Here is a 23,106-nt window from a genome sequence, read left to right as displayed (position 1 = left end):
TTTATTTTATTTTGTTACCAGAATGGGTTACATCTTGATAAGATACCTCATTTGCAGTATCATCCTTATTCATGTGCCATCACCCTCAATTGTGTTGGCCTCTAGAATTGTGTCTGAAAATACTATTTGTGCATTACCTAATAAGATAGTAATGACTATCCACAAGACAATTTGAAAAAGACACTGTTAACTCCCCACAGGACAATGCTCTATAATCTTTTTCTTTCTTTCTTTCTCTTTCTTTCTTTCTTTCTTTCTTTCTTTCTTTCTTTCTTTCTTTCTTTCTTTCTTTCTTTCTCTCTTTCTCTTTCTTTCTTTCTTTCCTTCTCTCTCTCTCTCTCTCTCTCTCTCTCTCTCTCTCTCTCTCTCTCTCTCTCTCTCTTTCTTTCTTTTTTTCTTTTCTGTAGAACTATAACCACATGATAATCTCAGGAACTCCCTAAAGATGAGGTACAAATTATGACCCATGATCATTCTCAAAACAAACTCAAAATCTCTATAGCATATTCAAACAAAACTCTGGGTGACATGTTTAAGAATAGATTTTAAAGATGCCCTATAATAGTCAGTGGGGATCCATAATTGGATCAGTATAAATACATTAGTATTGGTACACTGGAAATTTTTCTATATTTTTGTCTTGTAGTTTTGAAAATATAGAGATGATATCGTTTGGTAGACTAGATTAAATATGGGTCAAAAGATTAAATATGGATCATTGGATGGTGTATTTACCTTTTTGTTTAAAAAATTATTCAAAGCATTAGAGATTTTGGATATCATACAAAATCTAATTACTAACACTGGAAAACTTAAGAAAATATATTATTTATGAATTTCTTGAGAAATACATTTTTTGAGAAGAGTCACAGCATCTTTGTTTTTATTTTGCAATACAATTCAGTTCTACATATCAGCCACGGATTCCCTTGTTCTCCCTCCTCCCGCCCCCCTCACCTTCCCCCCAGCCCGCCCCCCATTCCCATCTCCTCCAGGGCAAAGCCTTCCCCACAGACTGAGATCAACCTGGTAGACTCAGTCCACGTAGGTCCAGTCCCCTCCTGCCAGGCTGAGCCAAGGGATCCTGCATAGGCCCCAGGTTTCAAACAGCCGACTCATGCAATGAGCACAGGACCCGGTCCCACTGCCTGGATGCCTCCCAAACAGATCAAGCCAATCAAATGTCTCGCCCATTCAGAGGGCCTGATCCAGTTGGTGACCCCTCAGCCATTGGTTCATAGTTCATCTGTTTCCATTCGTTTGGCTATTTGTCCCTGTGCTTTATCCAACCTTGGTCTCAACAATTCTCGCTCATATAAACCCTCCTCTTTCTCGGTAATTGGACTCCCAGAGCTCCACCCAGGGCCTAGCCATGGATCTCTGCATCCAGATCCCTCAGTTGTTGGATGGGTTTGAGTCACAGCATCTTTCTTGTACTCTATAATGGCTCTTCTCTGTGGGGCAAACACTTCTCTTTAGACCTAGTGATAACCATGATCATACAGTTGGAAACCTGAATGAATGGGAAAATTGTAACCCAAGGCAACAGGAGATTGGTGGCAACACTCAGACAATGAAGGCAAGGTGATATCATAACCAATGTAATGGATAACACAGACAAAAGCCAGTCAGAATGATCTGACTCATGTAGAATTCATTAATCTTAGAATTGAAAGACAAAAGTAAGTCAATTAGATTTTATCTGACTCATATAAGTAGGAAAGTTCTAGATCAAATGAATCAAAGTTTAAATTGATTCATGAAATCAGAAAATCATAAACAATCAATCTTTCTATTTTATCAAGTTTTAACACTAATGGTTCTTGAATGACAGTAGGGTAAAGACTATGTATGGTTAAAGTATTCCAGTATATTATCAAAAATTTCATTGTCTATTCTTCTCCCATTCTTCTTTTAAATGGCCTGGGGATATTTACCAAGTATTAATTTGAACTGATAAAATTAAATAGATGTTTCAAGACTAGTTATCCATACCTCTGAACCTATGTTGATTATTTCTGGATACCTGAAACATCACTGAAGTTTTCTAGTCCAACTATGGACTTTTTGTAAGTCAACTGACCATTTTGTATTTAGTGTGATTTTGCTATTGAGCAAATTAACAGATTTTTTGACATGAAGCTACTGACCTGCCAAGTGCCCCTTATCAACATGTTTGAATATAATGCCCTATAGGAACAATTTGCTTTGAAATGGCAAAGGCAACAATACATTTACTGTCTTACCTCATTGATAAATCAACTTTCTAGCACTATGTCATAATTTAATTTGAAGAGAATATAATTAGCTTTCACTTTTAAAGATATAACTGGAGTTTACACAGATACCATTATTCGGATCCATGACATAAGCAGGAAGTAACTTTGCCCTTATAGGTAAGATTTCTATATTTTAATGGATAGAGAATAATTGCAGTCCAAATCCACATGTTTTGTACTGATGTGACTATCTTGAAGATGGCTGGTATGGGATATGGACTGATAGCATTTCTAAAGTAAAGGACAAATCATTGTGACTCTCAAGTCTCTCATATAAGAATGAGTGACAATGCATAATGAGTCTGTTTGGCTTCCAGTAGCAACCTACTATTCATTTTGATGTCTTTACCTGTTCTGCTTTCTTAGCAATCCTCCAAATTGATAATTTTCTTGAGACCCATAGCAGGGCTTAGAGTCTGTCAAGAAGCACCTTAGAGGAATGAAACTGCAGTAGAGGGTCTTAAATTGTTTTGTGAAATCTCTGCTATCATATGCAGTAATGAATGACAATGGAAACTGAATCACTACTCATCACCTAGCAACCATGTACTTATACTTCCTGTTGTGAGTGATTATATAACTTACCAAACCTCAGATTCGGATAGAGTCAAGAGGTAAAGCTCCAGTAATTCTCAACAACAGAATGAAAATACATGAAGAAATAGCCCATAGATCCACATTTTCTATTCCCCTGCTTATTATCTCACAGATTAAACAAATAGCCTCATACGAAATTTCTTGTGGTTATTTGATGGAAAAAAAGAATGACTTGGCCTGGTTTGAAGATGATTATTCATGAATGTCAATAGTCACAGATCCCTTCTGAAAAATGTCTTCCTAAACAAGTGTGGTAAGAGGAGATCTTAGTGGACAGAATTCTAGTCAGTACTTCTGCCTGGGCACTCTTGTTCAAATGAGAAATACCTGTGTGATTAAAGAGCAATTCATGCATTGTGGCAAATACTGCAGATGAGTAGTATGTGGAATGTTTTAAACATAATTAAAAATTTAGTTACCAAATCATTTATTAAATAGTATTTACTGAAAGGGTAAAAGATGTGAAGATATCTATGTCACATATTAAAGTTATTTCAACAGAGGGAGACTAATAGAGGGCAGAATGATCTGTTGCATTTAATCTGTTTCCCCAGCCAGGCCTGTTATCATCCTATGAATTCATGAAAAAATAGCACTGTTGAAAAGGATAGAAGTTACCCAGGAACTCACCAGTATGACCTTCCAAAGTTGACAAGTGTACGACCTCTGTCAAATGCAAAATCTCCCAGTAGCAGCATACAACAATGAACCCATGATATACCATCATTTTTCTGGTGATGAGTCTTCTGACTGGTGGCAAGTTGATTGCAGTGGATGGATTGAATAACAAAAGCAGTGATATTTTGTCCTTTCTCTCATATATATATATATATATATATATATATATATATATATATATATATATAATTATGATACAGATTGGTCTTTTATCACTATAACTGTTCATCAAAAACTATTATTATAGACCTACAGAACAGTATGTATATTGTTATTTGGCAAAGCATTTGTTCAGACCAAATAACTTATGTTACAAGACAAAGAAATATGTGAATGGACTCGTGCTCCTGAAATTCACCATGTTCCTTATTTATGAAACACTTAGCTTAACACAAACTTAGAATTGTCTTTTAAATGCATAATTAATGTGTCATGTAGATTACAGTATCTTGCAGCACTAGGTAGAAGTTCTCAAAAGGACTGAATCAGGGTCTAATATATCATGTTGCTGTCCCCGTTGTCAAGATACCAGGCACTTTGGATAAGTGAGACAGTTGATTAGCTTGAACTGTTGGGAGGCCCCCAGGCAGTGGATCAGGGACCTGTCAGACTGGCTTTTTGGAGCCTGGGACTATGCTGAGATATTTTGCTCAGCCTTGGTGTAGGGAGGAGGGGATTAGACCTGCCTAGGCTGAGTCTACCAGTCTGGGCTGACTCCCCAGGGGAGACCTTGCCTTGGAGGAGGTGGGAATGGGGAGGGGGTTGGGGGGGGAGGGCTGGGGAGTGGGAGGAGGGGAATCTGTGACTCACATGTGGAATTAAGTTAATTATAAAATAAAAATATTAGAAAAAAGATACATGGGTCTACTGATCAAGGATTAAAAATGAAAGTAGCATTACTTATCACTAATTCTTATGATGTGATATCAAAATATTTTCTTTGCATTATGTCAAATATATGCCTCATTGACTAAAATGGTTAACTGCAATTGACAAATTTAGGGGATTAAAATTCATCAAGGATACAAGCCTCTTGAAATTTCGATAAAAGGTTATCAGATGAGTGTTATTGATTGTCGTTTTTCACTCTATTGCTCTTTTACACCTTGTTCTTTACTCTTTTGGGGGCCTGCCACCCAGCTCCCAAATAAATATACATAGACACTTATTATTACTGGAAAAATGCCAGGCCTTAGCTTGGCTTGTTTTTATACAGCTTTTTCAAACTTAAATTATGCCATTTACCTTTTTGCCTCTGAGATCCTATTACTGTATATTTTTCTTCTTACTCTGTGGCTGGTTGTGTAGCTGGGTGGCTGGCCCCTGATGTCCTCCTCTCCTTCTCTTGCTCCTCCTTGATCTTTTTTGCTCCTTGATATCTCTTGCTTCTTGATACCTCTTTTTCTCCTTTTATTTATTCTCTCTGCCTGCCAGCCCTACCTATTCTTTCTCCTGCCTTGTTATTGGATGTTCAGGTATTTATTAGACCAATACAGTGTTTTAGACAGGCAAAGTAACAGAGCTTCACATTAAACAAATGAAACATAATAGAATGCAACAAGTATTTTCATCATTAAAACAAATGTTCCACAGCAGAAACAAATGTAACACATCTTAAAATAGCATCCCACAAAAGACTACTTTAAATGAGATAAGAAGAAAAACCCTACTTGCAGACATGATTGGCATCATTCCACACACACTTAGATCCTGGACTGAATGGAAAAAGAGAAAGGGAACTGAATTTTTGCATCCATCTCCCTCGCTGTTTAATCTGGATTCATGGGACCAGGTGTCTCAAAATTACTGGTATGATGGAGTGTGACTTCTGTAAATGAGAATCAAAACCTTACTTAAATTGCATTTTTATGATTTAACTTTTTTTAGTTTTTGAGATTGTAATATAATTATATAATTTCTATCTTCCCTTTCCTCCCTCCAAGCCCTCCCATCTGCTCCTCCTTGTTCTAATTCAAATTCTATATGTGTGTTCCTAAATATAACCTGCTCAGGCCATATAATGCTACTTGTATGTATATTTTAAGGACTGACATATTGAAAATTGGATAAAGAACTTACCAAAACACACACACACACACACACACACACACACACACACACACACACACACAAACAAACAAACAAACAAAAAACTAAAGAAAACCAAATGGCTGAGAAGTACTGTAAAAACGTTGAATACACTTAGCATTCAGGGAAATGAAAAACTACTTTGAGATTTCATTTTGTCTCAGTCAGAGTGGCCAATATTGATAAAAACAAATTAATAAAACATATAACAAAAGATGCTGAGTTAATTATGTGACTTAAAGGAGGACACTTATTCATTGCTGGTGAGAATGAAAACATTTACAGCCACTTCAGAAATCAATATGGTGGTCTCTCCAGAATCTCAGAATAGACCTACTTGAAGACTGAACTATACCACTCTTGAGCATACACCCAACTACAGAGATATGTGCTCATCCATATTCATCACTGTTTTATTCATAATAGCCACAATTAGAAATAGCTTAGTTGTTCATCACCCAATTAATGAATAAGGAAAGTGTGGCATACTACACGATGAAATATTATTCAATTGTCAGCAAAATTGAAGTTCAAAGGTAAATGGATTGGGCTAGGAAAAAATAACCTGAAGAAAGTAAAAACACCCAGAAAAATAAACATTGCTTATATTCTCTTATGTGTAAAGGTTAGATTTATGCTTTAGATTTTGTGTTTCCTTTAGAATACTCACAATGGTTTTGTAGCTTGTAAGGGATTTGGGGACATGGAGGATCTTCCATGGAAGGTGATAAAGGATACAGTAGTATAAAGGGATAACAAAAATGGAACAGGAAAAAATAAATTGGGGGGGGGTGATTATGAGAAGGCAGGCTACAGCACTGAATATGGGAAGGCTAATAAATACCAAGATGTTTTACAAAAGCCATACACAAACCTACTATAGTAGAAACCATTCTATAATGCATACATTTATAAAAGGAACTGAAATGGTATTACCACATAATGGGGTTTCAATGCCTCAACTAGACATCGTATGCTACCAAAACCCCACTGCTATGAATGGGTTATATATTTTTATGTTTTTGTCCAAAAGGGTCATTAACTGCCCACCCCCCAAAAAAACTCCACATTCTTGTCAATGTTATTGATTACTATCCACCAAATAACAATAAGACCAGGCTACTGAAGATGTTACATACTTACACCACAGAACATGGAGAAATGTATCTTATATTCAATGGGACTATCATCCCCACTGGCTACCATTCACAGTGCAAGAAGCTGCTGTGCATACTTTTGGAGGAGAAAGTTAATCACGGTTCTCTCACAACTACAAACTCTGAGAGCTATTCTAACAATCTGCCCGCAAAAATATTCTCTGGTACAATGGTGGCATAAAGGTTAGAGGAGTATCCACTTTATGGTACAGTGTATGATTTGGAACCTATAACTACAGTAAAACTGACTACTATTATTCTGCTAAATGAGCTTAGCAATGTAAAGTTTCTCAATGACATATTGGTATATCTATAGATAATATATTACCCAATCCTTATCAGAGGAGCACCTTCTTGAAGTAGATATTAGTTAACATGAGACAGAGACCCCCCCCCACGGACAATATGCAGAGAGTAGGAGACTTTGCAATGCTCAGTCCTGAATGTGATGTCCTTATAACACCCTATCCTCAAGTTTCTAGGATACATGCAGAAGATGGAGCTTAAATAATTTTTCTTTTGTGTTTTTGGGAGAGGGTTTCTCTGTGTAGCCCTGAATGTATGGAACCCACTCTGTAGACCACGCTGGTCTTGATCACAGAGAACCACTTGGCTATGCCTCCTGACTGCTGCAATTAGAGGCATAAACCACTACCACCATCCAGCTATGCTTAAGTATTTTAAGATCCAGAGTTCATAAATGAATTTAAAGAAAAAGAATTTTCCAGACACAGTGGAGAAAATGCACATATTAAAGATCATCAACTGTGACAGCATGCACGAGGCTTATACAAGCTCAAGCCAGACAAGTTTCCAGAGAGAAAGAGGGGAAGTGGACACAACGTCTCACTCCTGACCAAGAAGCTTTTTGAAATTAATAGCTTCTGAGAGAGAAAAAATCAGATTGTTGAGTTCAGTAAAAATAAGTATATCAAATACACTCCAGCGTAGGCACCATGTTCAGGAGTAGCTGCTAAAACAAATTAGATTTCATGTTTTAGCTGATATTTACTTTTTCTATTTTTATAAATGTACAGGATAGAAGAAATATGTAGTTGGGTGTTCATGGAGTCAGAGAGGATATGTGAGATGGTGTAGGATGGGAAATAACATGATAAAAATATACTGCATGGAATTTTCAAAGAAAAAAATTACAAATAAAACTTCACTGTAATATTATAGAAATAATACATACTTTGAATCCAGATCAATATGCTTGTAAATAATGGGTAGGGAAGATGATGGTGCTGGGTATGCAACTCATAGCCTTTCTGATGATAGGATTACACCATACCATGGACTTACATTTCTCCAGCCTAATTGATGTTGTCAGGAAAGACTGACTGCAGTAAGTTTTGGATTCAAGGTGGGACAGTAAATGATATGTAATATTGAACAAGACATTTCTATTACTCTCACATTTTTAAATTAATAGAAAATTAAGTGATCCTTGAAATAAAAATTAAATTAATTCCTAATGTATGTCAATTTTGCATGAAAGCAATGACCTTGTGGAAGGTAGTGCAACCACAAACACTTGAGGTCACACTGGAGAGTGAGTGATGATGGAAGTTTGATGAATTTAAACATTGTGAGATGCCACAACCCTCTTCATTAGGTAGCCATAGGGTAGTCATAGTAGAAAGGGTAGTAGTCTCTGATCTTGTTGCAGAATCTAAGTGTCAGATTGTGTGACTAGAATCTTGCCCTCCAAACCTGAGGTTTTGATATCTTCTTTTAATTGTATAGTTATTAGGACGACATTGGCTATTGTATCAAATACAAAGACTAAATGTAGCAATTTCTCAGGTGGAGACAATGAAGTAAAATATTAAGAAACAGAATCTCTTTTGGGTGGATTTATTTTATTATGTGTATTATCTTGATATTGTTTCTGTCAGGCAACATGAGAGAAAAAGGACTTAGTGAAGTAGAACATTCAATGACCTGCCATGAACAGTTTGTAAGACTAGTTGGAATAAGTAATTAAAGTGGATAACTGTACAGAGTCTCAAATCCATCGTCATTCTTTGAGAAGACATTGTTATTTAAGGAGTATTCTCATTATTTTATGCGAAATATCCAATTCTCACCTCATTACAAACCTACAAAGTTACAATATACAGAACAGAAAAGCACACGGCACTAAAAGGAACTAAAAGGAAACTGACAGAAAAAGAATAATTATTGCCTATACTAGAGAAACAGTTTAAACTGGTTGTTTTTAACTTATCATATAACTGAAAGTAATCATGGTCAGGGAAGAAAATACATTAGGAAAACTATATTGACAAGTAGAAAAATGATATTTAAATATAAAATTTTTGCAAGTGAGTAACAGAAACTTTAGAGCTTAAAATCATGTAAAATGAAAATTCACAAGAGGTTATCAACAGCCAACTTGAGGGGATGATTTAATAGTCAGGAAAATTAGAGATAGGAAAATTGAATTCACGTGCTCTGAATAAAAGCAATATTTAAAGTACTAAGAACTTAACATTTCCTAAGGGCCCTAAGAGAGGCAATCTGTCATCACAGAATATACATTATGGGAAGACTATATGAAAGAAAAGGAAAGAATTTCTTTTTGTTTTTGTTTTTCAAGACAGGGTTTCTCTGTGTAGCATTGTCTGTCCTAGATCTCGGTCTGTAGACCAGGCTGGCCTGAAACTCACAGAGATCTGCCTGCCTCTTCCTCCTGAGTGCTGGGATTAAAGGTGTGAGCCACCACCACCCTGCCAAGAATTTATTAATAGAAATAAAGGATGAAAATTTCGTGACTTGATCCTCAAAATGTAATCTAATTTCCCTTCTTGCCTCCCTGTCTTCCTATTCTCCTTTCTTTTTTACTTCCTCCCTTTCATTCATTTCTTTTGATTTTCCATAGGAAATAAATCATTTTGTATATATGAGTAAAAACTTAATCTACACATCAAAGGTTATATCCATGCAAAATAAAACCAAGAAACAATAAATTCTAAGGGTTGAAAAACAATGACAAAGAACAATGAAAACAACAAAAAAGCAAAGCAAAACATCCAAAGGATTCACAAGAAAATCAAGATCATCAGCTGAGATAACTTAAAGAACACTCTTGTAAATATGATTAACAGATATATGTTAAAAGAAGTAATACCTTATTCAAAGTCCTACATTTTGTTAACTACATGCCTAAAATTTATAAAATGATAATCATTTATTAATTTTAAGCAATACACAATGTGTAGATATGTAATTATTAAATATGTCAGAAAAATTGGGCAGCGTTAACTCCCCCACCTCTACTGCAAACACAGGAGGAATATGCTAAGCTGTAATCTTACACTGAATACATTGCTAGATAATCCAGAATTCTTAGCTACATTACAATCTTTTGAAACAGCTGTTTTATATTTGCTCCATTATTGATCCCAAACATCTTTAATCAGTACATGACAAAATTTTGGTGTGTTCCTGTGCATCAGTTGAGATAAAAAGAAATTGAAAGAATGGAGGTCATTAAGTTAACTGATATAAACAAGACACATGAAATATCAAATGTTCCCAAATATTTTTGGAAATTAATAACTCAGTTTCATGGAAGAGTTGTTACTAAAGACTTCCAAGAGTACAGGGGAAAGGAAATTGAAGTATGTCAAACGAGGAGTAGCAATAGAATTCAGAGTAAGGAAATTATACTATAAGACTCTTTAGCATAGTAGAGTACCAATATGTCAAACAAAATTACTATGAGCTGCAAAATAGCTGAAGAGTACAATTTTTGGACATATATAGAGTTAATATCTGAAGGGAAATAAATTCTCATCAATCTAATTTGATTATTGTAGATTGTATGCAATTTTGTAATAAGCATAAAATGTCCTATAACAGAGGAGCAAATATTATGTCTTAATAAAGGAAAGACTTCCGTTTCAAAGCATGAATTTCTAAGACAGAAAATAACAAAAAATTGAAACCTGAAATGTATATAAACCAAAATGGTGTTATCAAAAATAAATTGTTATGAGATATTAGAAATTACATCTTGTAGTGCTTAAAATGCATCAATTCTTTGGAACATTTAAGGTAGATTAATGATAAATTAAAGAATACAGAAAAAATATGTGAATCATCTGTGAATGTATTTAAGAAGAGAATGTGCTTATAATATTATTTGATGTCTTCAATGGCCCATTTTCAATAACAGAGCATTAACAGAAGGTCAATAAGGAAATAGAAGATTTAAACGTGAAGATGCAAGCAAAGAAGGTATTAATAGATATTACCAAATTAATTCACTCTCATTCGGAATTCATACTTTCTTTTTTCAATATTTTAAAAATATTTTAGATGGAAATAAAATTATATTAATAAGCTCCTTACTTGTCCCCCACTTTCAAGTTGATAGCTCCTTTCACTTTTTTAATGTTTCATCTATCTATCATCTATCTATCTATCTATCTATCTATCTACCTATGTATCTATTTATGTATCTATCTATCAATCTACCTACCTATCTACCTACTTGAAAGGTCCCTCCCAACTATTGAACAGTCTTGAAGGCAGGAGTGAGGATTAAGAAATAAAAGATATGTGGGGTTAGTGAAGAGCTTTTCCCATTCTGTAGGCTGTCGCTTTGCCTTGTTGACCGTATCCTTTGCTCTACAAAAGCATCTCAGTTTCAAGAGGTCCCATTGATTGATTGTTTCTCTCAGTGTCTGTGCTACTGGTATTATATTTAGGAAGTGGTCTCCTATGCCAATGCTTTCAAGACTACTTCCTACTTTCTCTTCTAGCAGGTTCAGAGTAGCTGGATTTATGTTGAGGTCCTTGATCCACTTGGACTTAAGATTTGTACACAGTGATAAATATGGATCTATTTGCAGCCTAAGGAACTCAAGAAATTAGACATCAAAATGCCCAACAGTCCAATTAAGAAATGGGATATAGAACTAAACAGAGAATTCTCAACAGAGGAAACTCAAATGGCTGAAAGTCATTTAAAAAGTTGCTCAACATCCCTAATCATCAGGGAAATGCAAATCAAAACAACTCTGAGATACCACCACCTTATGCCTTACGCCTGTCAGAATGGCTAAGATCAAAAACACTGAAGACACCTTATGCTGGAGAGGATGTGGAGCTAGGGGAACTCTCCTCCACGCTGGTGGGAATGCAAGCTTGTACAACCACTTTGGAAATCAATATGGCGCTTTCTTAGAAAATTAGGAATCAATCTCCCCCAAGATCCAGCTATACCACTCTTGGGCATATACCCAAGGAATGCTCAATCATACCACAAGAGCACTTGTTCAGCTATGTTCATATCAGCATTGTTTGTAATAGCCAGAACATGGAAACAACCTAGATGCCCTTCAACTGAAGAATGGATAAACAAAATGTGGTACATATACACAATGGAATACTACTCAGCAGAGAAAAACAATGACATCATGAGGTTTGCAGACAAATGGATGGATCAAGAAAAAATCATCCTGAGTGCGATATCCCAGACTCAGAAAGACAAACATGGTATGTACTCACTCATAGGAGGATACTAGATGTGGAACAGGGATGACTGGACTGCTACTCACATCACCAGGGAGGCTACCTGGAAAACAGGACCCCAAGAAAGACACGGGGATCGCCCAAAGATGGAGAAATGGAAGAGATCTACATGAACAGCCTGGATATGAGTGGGATAATGAAGGGCGAGGGGCAAGGGAAAGAGAGCCTGAGGGAGCGGGAGATGCCAGCTGGATCAACAACAGAGAGGGAGAACAAAGAATAGGAGACCATGGTAAATGAAGACCACATGAGAATAGGAAGAAGCAAAGTGCTAGAGAGGCCCACAGAAATCCACAAAGATACCCCCACAACAGACTGCTGGCAATGGTCGAGATACAGCCCGAACTGACCTACTCTGGTGATGGGATGGCCAAACACACTAATTGTCGTGCTAGAAACCCCATCCGAAGACTGAGGGATCTGGATGCAGAGATCCATGGCTAGGCCCTGGGTGGAGCTCTGGGAGTCCAATTAATGAGAATGAGGAGGGTTTATATGAGCGAGAATTGATGAAACCAAGGTTGGATTAAGCACAGGGACAAATAGCCAAACGAATGGAAACACATGAACTGTGAACCAATGGCTGAGGGGTCACCAAATGGATCAGGTCCTCTGAATGGGTGAGACAGTTGATTGGCTTGATCTGTTTGGGAGGCATCCAGGCAGTGGGACCAGGTCCTGTGCTCATTGCATAAGTTGGCTGTTTGAAACCTGGGTCCTATGCAGGATCCCTTGGCTCAGCCTGGGAGGAGGGGACTGGACCTGCCTGGACTGAGTCTACCAGGTTGATCTCAGTCCTCGGGGGAGGCTTTGCCCTGGAGGTGGTGGAAATGGGGGGTGGGTTGGGGGGAAGGTGAAGGGGGCGGGAGCGGGGAGAACAAGGGAATCTGTGGCTGATATGTAGAACTGAATTGTATTGCAAAATAAAAAAAAAGAGGGCACACAAAAAAAGAAATAACAGATATGAAAATAGAAAAGTACAATAAAAAGACAGAAACAGAATATCACCGAGAGGGCTCTGGGTCAATACCATAGTTTCCCTGAGTTTATTCCTCATGGGCTTTTTATACACCATCAAGGGAATAGGCAAAAGATCTCCCTGCTTCAACGACACAATGGTTCAAAATACAAAATACAGACAAGTGTAAACACTTTGTTAATTCACAAAACATCTAGTAAACATGGCTTATGGCAAAACATCCTGAAATTAGGCCTTGAAGTCTAAGACACCTGGTAACCACACCTTTGGCCGAAACATCCTATTACTCAGCCTTGTGGGGAAAACAAGCTCAGACTCTCTGACCTTGAGTCAAGACAGAATTAGGCCACACTATGGAGTCTCTGTGGGCCCCCACACCTATCTACCTATCTATCTATACATGTATGTATGTATGTATATATGTATAGAATTACCATATATACATACATGTGTATATTCATATATATGTATATGAATACTTGTGTATTCAATTTGTATACAAGAAAACACAAATAAAAACTTTCAGAATCCATTTTTGGTTGTGGTGTGTATATAGTATCAAGAATGATCACTCTGTTGGAAAAACAATAAGGAGACTCATCCCTGAGAGAGGTTAATCTACCTATTTGCCTTTTTCCAGCAATCTATATATAATAGCCTGTAATTTTTTGCCTAGGGGTACTACTCTCCAAAATATTTCCCATTCAATATTAACGTGTCCATTGAATTGATCTAGTCTTGTTTGTACTGCTGTTTCTAGAAAAGACAGTGTCACAGCACACTTCTTTGTATTCTACATCTTAAAAACTTTCAGCCAGAACTTCTATGATGTCCCCTGAGTTGAATATACAAGACTTCTGATACTTCTCTGTCCATTAGGGCTGAGCTCCACAAGATCCCTTGATCTCTGCATTGGGCTCAGTTGTGATTTTCTCTGATGGTCTCCATTTCCTGTAAAAAAAAAAAAAAAAAGCCTGCTTTGATGAGGGATAGTAGATAACTTACCCTTAATAGGTGGCTCATGCCCAAAGAGAATGTACACAGTCTTTACATGTGTGCATGGCAAATTCTCCATGACATTATTTATTGACCTATAAAATATTTGGCAATGCATTTTAAAACTAAATATCTCACAATGTGTCTTCTGTAATCACAATCAAAGTAGATATTAAAAGTACAGAAATTTCAAATATGTGGAAATTAACATTTTATTGAAAAGCAAATGAGATCCCTTAAAAATAGAAAATATGTTGATATGAATGATACATTATCACAACTAAAACTTCTGATCATTAATTCTGTTTGTAGTTAGAGTGACTTTTGTATAATTAACCAAGGCTGGGAATGCAGCTAATTTGGTAAAATGCTTGCTTAGTATTTGTGAAACCATGGGTTTGTTTCCCAGCACTACATAAATTTGGCATAGTGACCTAAACCTACAATCCCAGCACTTAGAAAGTAGAGGTCTATACACCCAAACTTCAAGGTCATCTTTAGATTTTTGTGGTTTATATGGAGTTTGAAATTAGTTTTGGATACATGAGAACCAAAGTCCTTTAGCGATTAAAAATAGGTCAATAATCTGTTAACTTAGCCAAAGCCCCTATATCATTTGGGTGGGATTTATCCAAACTTTAAACTGTAAGTCTAAAACCAAACCAAACCAATCAAACACAGCCCCACATTTCAGAAGAACAAATTAATTCTACAGCCACCTGATCATGGATTTCACTTATCCCAAAGACTCTTTTTGGTGTTTTATATGACTGGCATTCAATCTTAAATTGCATCACCAGGTTTTCTGTACTGCCAGCCTATGAGACTACTTAGGCCAAAAGGTAGAGTGCAGACAGCCCAGCACTCTTAATCCCATGACATGATTTTTTTATAATAATTTTCTTTCTGTATTACTACATAGTCTTCTTGTTCTTCTGTAGTACTTTCATTGATATTCTTGTAGATTGGGTAAAGGGTATTATAGACATGTGATAAGTATGCTAAAAGTCAGTTATTCCCTGATGATGGGTGAAGACCAGCACACTTATCTGCAGGTATAAAGACAAATGTTTATAGGCTGTTGTTAGGGATTGTGCTGGTTTAGTAAATTAGATTTTATAGATTCTCCTGTGATAAGCATTATTTCATTTGTTGTTTTTTTCTTTTTCTTTTTTTTTTATTTTTTAAGAGAGGGTTTCTCAGCATAACAGCCCTGGCTGTCCTGGAACTTGCTTTGTAGACCAGACTGGCCTGGAACTCACTGAGATTTGCCTGCCTCTGCCTCCCAAGTGCTCAGATTAAGGCGTGCACTACCACCACCAGGCCCATTGTTTCATTAGCACTGAATATTTAACTAGTTTTCCAGTACAAGCATGGCTTTCCTCTTGTTTATCAAGTCTTAAGTACAATTAGAAAGACGTTGGTTAGCACCAACGTATGTGGGCCATTACTGCACTCTTAGAGTTATTGTTTATGCTGGTTGTAGATGTCGTTTACAGGACTTCTGGTTGCTTCTCTCCATTGAAAGCTTACATGATGCCCTCTCTTGGTCTGCAATCTGGTCCTCAGAAAGGGGGCAATCAGAGGTCTCTGTACTCTGTTTCTAATGACACGATCTCTTCAACAAAAGGGATTTACTTCCAGTTCTGGAGGGCAACCAAGGATAACAATAGTATGTATGGTTTGGGAATCACATGGACAGCCCTGAGAATCACTCAAAAGAAGACTTTTCATGTGTTGTATTGGGGGTTTTGTTAGGTGGTCTTTTGCTCTTGGAGATAGCACTATCAGTCTAGGTAAGAGAATTTCACTAAAATTAGATAAATATGTATGTACATGGAATTATGTGTATTATAATTTTTAGGTAAATCATTAGTACTATTATCCTTTATGTGTTTTTCAGATATCAAAATAACAATTAGTGAAAGCAAAAGGTCGTAATTTTTAAGAAATGCAGGGAAAGGTATGTGAGAGATTTAAAGAAAGAAAAAAGGAACAGAGGACTCTAATTATATTATTATATCAAAAATATGAAGCAAAAACAAATCTGTGCAATTTTTAAATTTGAAAATTGATTTATTATTTATCTTTAGTTTGCTATATTTTACTGGCAGTACAGATTGCATTCATTCTGCTTTCTATCCTCTTACTTTTTAAAAGCAAATAAAGACCTCTGTGTTGTGGTCATTCAAGGCTCTTCATATTTTCTCTGCTTTTATTCTTATTTTCAACATTCTAAGAAATTTAAGCAATTTATTTTTACCATTTTTATTGTTTTATTTTGGAAACAGTATTTTACGGTACACATTTAAGAGTCTTTTTCTATTTTTTAAAACAACTGAGTAATATTTTATGTATGTAAACTGTGTCAAAATTCTCTACATATACGTGTTTTGTAGAGTTTGCTTAGATTTTCTACTTTGTCTGCATATAGCTTTTGTTCTTGATTCTTACTTTTTACTAAGAATTCATTTCTTTATTCTAGTCTGCTAAGTTTTTTCATTTTTAGGAAAATAAAAAACAATGAATTCCATCAAGTATTATCTGAGATTTGATCTCTCACTTGAGAAGGACAGCCAAATATTTATGCAGTGAACACATTACGCAACTGACATTAAAAAAAATTGTGAGAAAGTGGAGGATGACTATTGATCTGTGGTCTCATCAATTCCCAATACATGTTCACATATAGGCCAGAATAAAGAATATTTTATTTGGGCTTGACAATATCCATAAAAAAGCCTTTATTTTTTTTCTAAATGGTTTAATTTCTTGAGAAATGAATGTTATAATTACTGTGTAAAAAGTTAGCCTGTTCTCTGCATACTTAGCAGAGGATATATTAATATTGAGTTTCTCAATCATTGCATATACAGGATTTCAATTCATTCTCAATATTTCAACATTACCTTTCATTCTTGACTTCTAATCCTGGAACCTCTGGGGAATTCTGTCTTCCATAAATTTTTAGATATGTTTGATCTGCTGGTTAATCATTTCTCTCTTCTTGGTACTATACGGTCTCTATTTCAGACTGGAATTTTATTTAAAAAGGAAAATATTTAGATATAAGTGTACTCACTTAATCAGAAACCCTGTAATAATCTCTAAAAGCATGATGACTAATGAGTGGAGGAGTGGGAATACCATAATTTACTTTTTTCTTCCAAGTTTGTATTGCTGTCTAAGGATTATATACATATAATATATACATATTCTGTAAAGTGTACATCAACTTTTCGCATAGTCCTGAAGAAACAGTTACACAGATAATCATTAAATATCCATGTTACATATTTATACATTAATATTTGTTATTAGAAATCTTAAACTTTCATGTGGCCTTTTACACATTGGAAATGTAAAACAACTACCTAAGTTTCATGTGTTAGCCTTTTCTTAAACTGAAGTTACAGACTGATTATGAAAATCAAATAGATGAAGTATTTTTAATGATGTGACAAATAATAATGTGACAAAGGAAATGAACCCATTGAAATAATGAGTCATTGGTTTCTGGTAATGATCCAATTAGCTGAATTGTGAAGGTAGAGAGTAAATTGGCCAAAGAAATTATGTAACTCAATGTTACATTTCAAAAAGAAAGAAGATAATAATTCATCTTCTGACCATTTTTATGTTTTAGTTTTTTTGTTTGTTGGCCTTTTGTTTTTTCAATATAAAGCATGATCACAATCTGAGCTTTAAGAAAAATAATTGATGAATAGGAAGAAGAAGAAATAAAGAGTTTTTAATTCTCACAGAGAAACTATATCATTCAGAATTTGTGAAATGCCAGATTCCTTTGTAAGGGAAAAAGTGTCCTATTTAAAAGCATTGCTCACATGAGAGGGTAGGCTGAAATCTACTGGAAGTAAGAGAATTCAAAGATAGATAGGTGTGTCTCTACTGGACTTACTTGTTCTACACTTTCAATCAATAAAAACCATTTTCTTACTTAGATATGTTCTTGGAACTAGAAATATCAAAATGATAAACATAAACATAGATAATTTCTTATTTATCAACATGAATGATACACTGAAATGAGTTATATTGCCTTAGAGCTGCAACTGAGGCTTCAACATGACGATTAAGTGATGGGCCTGAGGGTACTTGCCTTAAGAGCAAGTCTAGGTTAAGAGCAAGATTGAACAATTATTCTATTTCTGCTTAAAGCACACTTCAAACGGTTCTTTAGAATAAAAATGATAGAACAGAAATATTTGAGTTGATAGCCATGAAAAGAAATACATTTAAGTTAAATATTAATGATTACATATTTCATTGTAAGTCTGTGGATGTCATAAGGTCCTTACTTCTATTGCTGGAAGAGTTACCAAGAGAAATGGATATAATTGAGAGTACTTACACAGAAAAATATGTGGTATCCTTCATGACATGGCAAGAAATGAAAGGATAGCATAGATTAATTATTTCAAGACATGTTCTTCATATTTTTTTAATTTATGAATTTGGACTGTCTTTATAATCAATAAGATATCCAGTTTAATTTGAAGTAATTTTTCCTTAGGAGTACATAAGATAATGGTGCATATTATATCAATGGTGTCTCTAAGATAATGATGTGTGATAATTTATATGGTGTGCCATATCATAGATTTATAAAAACAGCAGTGTATGACTTGAGAGATACAAAGTTCAAGTTGTTTGACATTAGCTATTTGTTCTTAGAATATTATTGTTTATACTTCACAAGTTAGATTTTCATAAACAAATTTAATTTAAAAACAAATTTAATTTAGATATTTTCTATTTTGTATCATTTATTTGATCTATAAAACATGCCAGAAAAAAGTGAGTAACTTTGCTAATGTGAGACAGGGAAGAATCATAACCTTCCCAGTCACTTTGGGTTCCCTCTAGCTAGTGAGCCATGTCTTCCCATGATATAAAGAGAGATTTGAAGACAATTTCCTCCCCAGGTTCTAGAGTTATAAATCCATCTACCGACTGTAATTGCATTGAAAAACCCAAGTGGGCAGTTAACAACAGTATCCATGTTCTTGAAGTCACCAAAAAGGACTGGCTAATAACATTCCTCCATTCAGAAGTATGGGAACAACTTCTTCCTAGTCTGCGGAGCGGGAGAAGAACTTCTAAAGGCACCCAGTCCAGGTAGAAATGTGTTTTTTCTTGTAATTCTATATTGGGTCTCTGTCAACTTCAGCCCATCAGCCTTTTCTTCAGAGGATTCAAGCACAACAACCTGGATTCTTGGCTTCTTTAGCTTGCTTTCTAACTTTCAGGGCATGTTCATCTTCCTAGAGAAGGAACTAATGTATTGCTAGTCTCAAATGAGGGACATGGAGAGCCTGGGACTCAGGCTGCACTGAAAGTGCCCTCCATCGGGCTGTTGATTAACAATGGACACCAACTGGCAAAGCCTCAGCGCTATTTTTTTTTTTAAAGAAAAGCAGGAAGCTCAGAGTAGAAGGAATGGTCAAATATAAGAGATGATAATGGATGTCTGGGTGAGGGCTGCAGATTTTCCTGCTTGTAGGAAGGATAGCAATGAAACAGTGAGACTGATTCAACTGAAGCATGTCAGAATGTCAGAACTCATGTGGTCCACATCATGGATGCTGCTGACCTTTTCCTCTACTGTGAACATATCTGCCAAGTCCTGCAGCGGAATTACGCCAAGAACTGAGGATTCAACACTTAACCCAAGTCCAAAACTCCAGTGCTGGTTGCTCTGGCAGTAATTCTTTTTCACAGGCTGTGGAGAACAATATTTAAGATATGTTGTGGGTACTTCTGAATAAACTTGACAATCTAGTGGGTTGCATCAATTTGGAAAAGAAGAATCAGAGCTGTATTACAATTGGTGTTGTTTAGGTATAAAGGATAAATCTGTTTTTCCAATGTCAGGATAAGCTCTTTCAGCATGTGTGTTGCATATCTAAAATCACCTCTATAGAGAACTGTTCCAAAGTATCCTTCAAATACAAATATGACAGAACCAGGACAGTGATTGACTTCTATGATGGTTACTGTCTTGCCCAATTTCATCTAGACAATACATGGCTCTCAGAAACCTCCAGAATTTGGATCCACTTCTTATTTATATTCATCAGTGGAGGCAATGAATGATGAGTTGGGCAGTGATTGGGGAGCGCTGTGCCCAAGTGCTAAACAGGCCCACTGTGTGGTGGGATTACATGTTGGACAGGAAGCAGAGCCATGTGGAGCACATCTAGGGCTCCAAACTTTCACAGTAACAGATATTTGGGGAATTACACTGCATTCACAGTGGTGGGGTTGGAGAGTCATCATTGGGGTCTGCATGGGGACTGCACTTCTTGAGCTTTCCAGGAAGGAATGATATGCCTCAAATAAAGATAGCTAGAAGATTTAGTGAAAACCAATCCGGAAAGGGAGTAACTAAAGTGAGCAAAAACAAGGAGGTAGACACATGCACATCAGCAAGGATGGAAGCACCCATCCCAGGAGAAGCCCTGAGAGCATCACTCCCATCCATGCTCTGGTGTTAAAACTCAGCTTGTACTTTGTCAAAGCCCATTACAATCTTTAAACAGATAGGATAGACAAGACATTACAGGCAGTGAAAACTAGAACAGCAACAACAAAACAAAAGCAGAAGACAGAAATGTAATCTAAAATAATTTAGAAAAGTTGCATCAGTAAAATAAGAAGCTCATATTTTAAGAAGGAGATTAGAATGAAAATTAGCTAATTATACCAGTTCTGTGGGCAGAAAGTGAAATTAGAATTTAATATAGCGATGTTGAAAAAATTCTTAGATACTATTCAGTAGAGTTATTATCCAAAATGGGAATATATACAGAATTTAAACTGTGTTCTAGCTACTATTCTACAAACGTTTTATGGTTTATAACAGTCTAATATGAATAATATTATACATAATTATTAGATTTCTACAAGGTATCAATTATATTTCTAAATGACAGATAGCCTGTAAGGATATGTAATCAGATATTTATATGCCCCATTTTTGTTAGAATTAACTACTTTTCTTACAAAATTGTTGTTTGTGTTTAACTGAATACAGTGAGCCACATGTAAATTATTGAAAGTTTTAGAGAAATGAGTCTCAACCTGTGGGTTACAACTCCTTTGGGGGTCAAATGACCAAGTCACAGAGGTCACCTAAGACCATCTGCATATCAGATATTTACACTATGATTTCTTACAGTAGCAAAATTACAAAGTAGCAACAAAATAATTTTATGGTTTTAGGTCACTACAACATGAGGAACTGTGTTAAGGTGTTGCAGCATAGGATGGTTGAGAACCACTGCTTTAGTATAAGAAAGATGAGTCACACCTACTTTGTATGGCATAGGCATTATCATTAATCTGCAACTTTACTAATACATTTGCATAAGGAAGTAATTGACCTTGAAGGGTTCTATATTCCTTTGGGCCATTCTTTATCTTCTCCAACTTGCATTTAGGTAGTGTTTAGCTCTATAAGAATGAAATCAGTTTTGAATGTGATATCTACATCAAGTTTATAAGTAGAAAGCACATAATGCAAGATTTAGTCTGTATTCATGTTATCATATGTCCTATTAAAGGATTTCTATTTGTTCTGTTCTCTGGCACTTAACATCTTTATGTTCCCACTATTTAGCCTGTGGATTCAAGTTCAAGCATTAGCTACAAATACAGCTTGCCTCCACAATTTTACAGGAATCAAAACAATTCCTTTTATATATGTGTGTGCTATTTACTTAGCTTCTCTTTATCTGTGTATAGGTACCTAGAACATTCATTTTATTAACTTTATATTATCTCACAAGTAGTCTTACCATTTTGATTTTTTTTTTACATCAGTCTACTGCTGTGGGATGTTCTGTATGGCAAATGTGTTGCTGATTAGTCAATAAATAAAACACTGATTGGCCATTGGCTAGGCAGGAAGTGTAGGCGGGACAAGGAGGAGAATAAAGCTGGGAAGTGGAAGGCTGAGTCAGAGAGACACTGCCAGCCCCCATGATGAGAAACAGCATGTGAAGATGCCGGTAAGCCACGAGCCGTGTGGCAAGGTATAGATTAATGGAAATGGATTAGTTTAAGCTGTAAGAACAGTTAGCAAGAAGCCTGCCATGGCCATACAATTTGTAACCAGTATAAGTCTCTGTGTTTACTTGGTCAGGTCTGAGTGGCTGTGGGACTGGCGGGTGACAGAGGTTTGTCCTGACTGTGGGCCAGGCAGAAAAACTCAAGCTACAGTCTACTATACATACAACTTTAACTGTGAATAGGTAATTCTCCTCTTTGGAAGCTATATCAATAAGAAATTTGATAAAAGACTATTAACTCAATATTGTGTAGATACTAGTAGCAGATGGAGGTTTCATGTGTATGCTTATGTATATTTCTCTGTAGAAACAATATGTCTTATTCTTCATACATCATAAAAAGAAGTATGTTATCTCAAAATAGTAGAGATTTATGGTAAACGATTTATATGGTTTCTTACATCTTTTTCTGCAATGTCATCTTTTACTTTATAGTGATATTGTTGAGGTAAAAGACTCAATTGAACATACATATTAACACAAAGATGCTGTGATCTGGTTAGAGCTTAGATTAGGGCATATGTGAGCAGATAAAAATGAATGGTTACCATCTGCCTTAGAAAGCATACTGTTATCTAAATCTTTAACTACTATACTGTAGCTAAACGTTTTCCTGTGTCCCACCTGGTCCACAGCCACTCAGACCCAAGTAAATACACAGAGGCTTATATTATTTTTAAAACTGTTCAGGC

The 23,106-nt window shown here is 35.8% G+C and overlaps 1 pseudogene; it reads right to left on the bottom strand.

Moving 5' to 3' along the window:
• Positions 1 to 19,389: 19,389 nt before the first annotated feature.
• On the bottom strand, positions 19,390 to 20,541 carry LOC128116992 (5' exonuclease Apollo-like; annotated as a pseudogene).
• Between the last annotated feature and the right edge of the window lie 2,565 nt (positions 20,542 to 23,106).

The sequence above is a fragment of the Peromyscus californicus genome, unplaced genomic scaffold, assembly GCF_007827085.1.
Source record: "Peromyscus californicus insignis strain IS unplaced genomic scaffold, ASM782708v3 Scaffold_10__1_contigs__length_136768540, whole genome shotgun sequence".
NCBI lineage: Eukaryota > Metazoa > Chordata > Mammalia > Rodentia > Cricetidae > Peromyscus > Peromyscus californicus.
Note: the sequence above shows the minus strand (reverse complement) of the source record. Positions and strands in the feature narration are given on the sequence as shown.